We start from the raw sequence: 5559 nt of genomic DNA, 5'->3' as shown, positions 1-5559 counted from the left end.
TTACATTCTGATTAATAATTAACTTCACCAATCGACGAGATTATTTGTAATTTTATACGTAGCGATTGATTAATTTCGATGATTGATTTGCCGATTGATTTTAGTTGAAGAAAATCATAATCGATTAACGTCCAACACTCTCTGATCTCGAGATTCTCCAATCATTCTTTTCTCCAAGGTTAACCCCGGCGGAATTGGTGTCGTGGCAAAGTGTCGATTCGCGCATAGCGATGCGAAATACAAGGTGTCCCAGATCACCTTCACAATTTCTCGTGAGGACGGAAAACGGATTGAGATGAACACAAAAGTCCTATACCATTCTACGATATTCGCAATAATAGTCGAGATATTAATTAAAAAAGATTGGTGAATGATAATGCGCGATATGGTAGATGAGCTGCAATTGCACCGTCTGTCGTTGTATACTTATACATTAAGTCAAACTGAACAAAAAAGTCCTCTACCATTTTGCAAATGGCAACATAGATTTTTAGATATTAATCAAAGAAAATTGTTACATGATTATATACCATATAATTATCACTATTAACCAATATTCATTGTGTCACAAAGTAACCCTATCTTACCCTTTAATGCACAAATTTTCTTTAATTAATATCAAAAATCTTGTCATTTGCAAAATGGTAGAGGACTTTTTTGTTCAGTTTGACTTAATGTACAAGTATACAACGGCAGATGGCGCAATTGCAGCTCATCTGCCACACCGCGCGTGATCATTCACCAGTCTTTTCTAATTAATATCTTGAGATTTATTGCGAATATCGCAAAACGGTATTGGACTTTTGTGTTCATTTCAACCCGCTTTACGTCCTCACGAGAGATTGTGAAGGTGATCTGGGGCACCCTGTATATGGCATAGCTCGCTGAAGTGTCGCGGTGCCATGTGCGCGCGAAAGGATCCGGATGTTCGATACAACGCGAGATCGACGCTGGTTAAAGGATGCTCGGGAGGCTCGTTTCGAGATCGTCTCGATGTTATCTCGCGGAGCGCCGGTGCGAGATGTAATCGGCGATGTAACGAAGTTGCCGGGAAACGGTGCTACGATGCAAAGGTAGTGCTCATTCGCGAAGCGGAGCGATAATGGCGTGCTGCAGTTCCGCTCGGCTTGGCTCGATATGGTGTGCACGCCGGTCTCTAATAAATAGTAATTAGCGAGCCGGTAATTAATACAGAGCGATTCCCCAGCAGGCGGGCACAAAGCGTCGCGCAAGTCTCGCGTTCGCTGTCCGCGATCGTCTCTCCGGTCAACCAACCGACGCGACCCAAGGTTCGTTTGTTACGTTCCGCACCTTCTCGTTCGCACCCTTTCTTTCACACACACGCACGCGCGTGTGTGCAATGACCTCGGTGCTAATGCGGCGATTATACTAATAAAATTTCCGTCCACTTCATGGCGCGCGGATCTCCGTCCCGGCGAGACATTAAGAAGCGAGGAACCCCAGAAGAAGGCAAACATTTACCCGCCTTTCGGTCCCGCGCGAGAGCAAACAACGGGCCCGTGGATCGAGTTCATCCTTGGCAGGATGCGAAAGTTCGGAGAGGAGAAGGCGCGCGCGGTAGTAGAAATTCCTGTTGGAACTCGGAGCGATTAAAGGGACCCTTTGAAGCGTCATATCGCGCGACGCTTTTCCGGGAAATCAAAGTACTGTACGAAAGTCTCCGCTTGTAATGGGACCTAATGACCTCGCACCTCGTCGAGGATGTAATTCGCGCTCGGCTCGATATTGTACACGTGGATTATCGAGCAACAATGCGCGAAACTCGTTGATCCCGCGACTCCAACGCGCTGCTTCACGGAAAGAAGAGATTGGCTGTCGAAACTGAAAATCTTGGTTGGCCTAGCAAATCTACAACGTAAATCTACCGTAATATACGGACAATCGATTTACTATTTTACAGGAACTATAGACCGCACAGAGTTACATAATATTTATGGTTGTGTCTGATAAAATTTCATATTACAGTCTTAGAATCTGGATTTTCGAAAAGCAACCGTCGATAGCAACCGTTTGTTACTGTTCAATACTTGTGACAGATCGAATGGCTGGACTGCTGCGCCGAAAGGACAAAACCTTTGTCCTTTTTTTGATCATTCTTTTCTTATGATGCATATTGATATCAAGTATTGTTTGCAACCTTTGTTTTGCACGCGACTTCGTCATCTTCATCTGTTCCATTTTTAGAGTACCATAGATATTATAACCATCTTGTATGTAGAGGCGAAGAAGAACATTAATATCTTATTATACAACAAACATATTTACAACATATTTACAAACATATTTATTATACAACAAACTTATTATACAGCAAACATATTTAAGTAAGTGATATCTTTAATTTGTTCTTCCCGCGTTGAAATTAAAGCTCTTTCAGGTTATTTTTCTCGAGAAGGTAAGAGATTCAGATTAGAGAGTTACATATTTAGAATTGACTCGACGTAAACTTTAATTGTAAGCAAAATAATTTTGTCATTATCGAAGGCCTAAAATTAGATGAAACTTGATCGCCCTCTTTAACACATTAACGAATTTCATTATATATAAATAATTAGTTACTCCAGCAATAGAAGTTAGTTAAAGTCATGAAGTTAGTTAATAATGTCATGCTTGAAATGTCTGAATATGAATATGTATACTGTAACTAAATAGTACAATAAAATGTTATAAATATATTTTTAAATACATGCATAAAGATATACGGAAAAAAAAGATCTGCTATATCTAGACAACTAAATATAATTTGCTGTATTAGCCACTTTTTCTTTGTTGCAGGAGCTAATTTCCTTGCTACACGTAAGAAAATGACTTAGTAATCTCAGCTAAACTGCGGTAGCTGATTCAAACTTAGTCAAAAGGCTAATCGTTTAGCCGTCACTTAAGAATTGGCTATAACAGCTAAAATGCATTCGCTATGAAATGCAAATATATTAGGTGACATTAAAAATGCACATTATTTCAAGTAGCTAAAAAAATGGCAGTTATTCCTAAATTTCTTATTGTATGCATATATTAAAAAAGTTTGCCGCACAGCTACAATCATTTGTTACAGTCATTTATTTCTAGTAGCTAATATTTCTCGCTGTAGCGCCTAAGTTTAACAGCGAATAAATTTAGCTTTGGTAGTATCAATATTAGCTGTCCCTGTTTCAGTGACACATTTTATCTGCCACAGCTATTTTTTAACTCTGGAAGCTAGTTTTTTTTTGCATGTATGATAACAAGAAAACTGTTCCTGTAACAAAAAAGTATATAAAGCAGTAAATTATGTTTAGTTGTCCAACTGTAACAAATTTGCTACGTTAGTCACTTTTCTTGCTATAGGAGAAAATTTTCTTGTTATCATAGCAAGAAAATACGTTCCTGCAACAAAAAAATAGCTAACAGCGAATTATATTTAATTGCCCCTATGTAGCAAAATTATTTTGCTGCTGCAGCAAATTATTTTTTTCCGTGTATATATGTTGTATTTATATCCAAATATTACGTAGCGCTAAGAAGAGAGAGAAAAGTAATTTTGCTCTTTTAGCAAAATCGTTGCTACCGCATATTCGTAGTGACATACAAATATTTAGTTGACGTAACTAATTTTACAAATTATTTGTTAGCAGAGCAGAAGTAATTTCGTTGCTAGGATAAAAAAAATTTGTTGAGTGTATTTATTTAAAAAATCACGTTAATTTGCTATTGATGCAAAATAATGTATCCTTAGCAAATTTACTTGCTGTTGAAGCAAAACTGCAACTGTTTATATATATCTATTATGGCTTTTATAGCAAAATAATTTGTAAATTTAGCATGTTACATTCAGCAAATTACACCCAGCAAATAGTGATTAGTACTCTTGGCAAGTCTTTTTGCTATTTATATAATAATGAAAAGATTTTGCTAGACCAGCAGAAAATTTTCTGGGCCAGCAAATTATTTTTTTCCGTGAGTGCTTTCTACACGAAGAAAAATAATTTTACTTCTTTAGCAAAATCGTCGTTGCTACTGCATATTTGTAATGACATCAAAAAAATTTAGTTGATGTAACTAATTTTACAAATTTTTCATTATCAGAGCAGAAGTTTCGTTACTAGGATAGAAAAAAATTTGTTGAGTGTATTTGTCCTAAGAATCACGTTAATTTGCTATGCAAAATAATGTATCCTTAGTAAATTTATTTGCTATCGGAGCAAAACTGCAACTGTTTATATAAATCCATCATGGTTCTTATAGCAAAATAATTTGTAAATTCAGCAAATTACACCCAGCAAATAGTGATTAGTACTCTTGGCAAATCTTTTTGCTATCCATATAATAACGAAAAGATTTTGCTAGACCAGCAGAAAATTTGCTGGGCCAGTAAATTATTTTTCCGAGCGCTTCCTACTTGGACAGTATCGCGGAATCGTCGTCTCCGTCGCCGTTAGATCCCGATACTCGGTCAAGTCTCGGTGATTCGTCTTGATTCTTGCATATGTCATTGCCATTACATAAGCTCACGGGAATGAACAACTTGGTCACGTCGCCGATATATCTCCGGCACTTGGGAAAATTCAAAGGGAAAGTTTTTATGTACTGTGCGAAAGTGTGCCGCGCACCCTCAGTGGCGTCTTATTTCGCGACGTCGCACTGGACAAACGAGCTCATACCCTATAGTTATATTCATAATTATCTTAGCGAATGCCTCTTAACAAGAGAAAGAGATGCGCCGAGCGACCGAGTGAGTGTGCTCGCGTGCGCTCCGTAAACTTTATAGAACTATGGGTGGCCACTTATACTTAGAGCAAAGTTATGAAGTGTCATTAACCAACTGTATGTAACTTAGTTAGTGTGGGTGAATCTCCAATCTGTTCATTACATGACTTCCTCTCGCAGCATTCACTTTGTCCCCCGTAAACAATTACATTATTCTTACGTCTAACATTCCTGATGTTGTAAGGATGTCGTGCACGAATTGCCGTGTCGCCGCGAAGAGAAAGAAAAGGCAGACGGAAAGAAAAAGTAAAAAGAACGCTACCTCTCTTTTCTTCTCTCTCTCTCTCTCTCTCTCTCTCTCTGTCTCTGCCGCTGTCGCAATTCACTATTACTCGCGTGAATTTCGATGAGCGCATTGTAAAAGGCATCGGGATTATCTGGGGCGCACGGGACTGCTATTGCGCGATACCGTTGTTCCCCGAGGTGCAACAATAATTATTTCTAATTTCCATTTATGCAAAAATACGCGAAGCTTAAGTACCTCTGATAATAATATTGGTCTTTGCCTAGGCGCTCCCGAAGGTAACGTGAATTTTCTCGCGCGTAGTTGCCTACCGAGTTGTCGGGCAGAAATAAAGAGTAGCGGGATAATCTGCTAGGGATGTTTTCGATAAACCGAAACTTCTTCGGAGTTTCTTAGTTTCCTAAGGCGTATTGAACGGCTGGTACGCATACTTTTGTGCAAAGATTTTCACTCATTTTTTCAAGCACAGTTGGTTATCGCATAAAATGACACAATTACACAGAGAAAAATAATTTGCTGGCCCAACAAATTTTCTGCTAGTCTAGCAAAAT

The sequence above is a fragment of the Odontomachus brunneus genome, unplaced genomic scaffold (genome assembly GCF_010583005.1).
Source record: "Odontomachus brunneus isolate Ranch 3 - 2012 unplaced genomic scaffold, Obru_v1 Obru_scaffold_056, whole genome shotgun sequence".
In the NCBI taxonomy this organism is placed as follows: domain Eukaryota; kingdom Metazoa; phylum Arthropoda; class Insecta; order Hymenoptera; family Formicidae; genus Odontomachus; species Odontomachus brunneus.
This window is presented reverse-complemented; position numbering follows the sequence as displayed.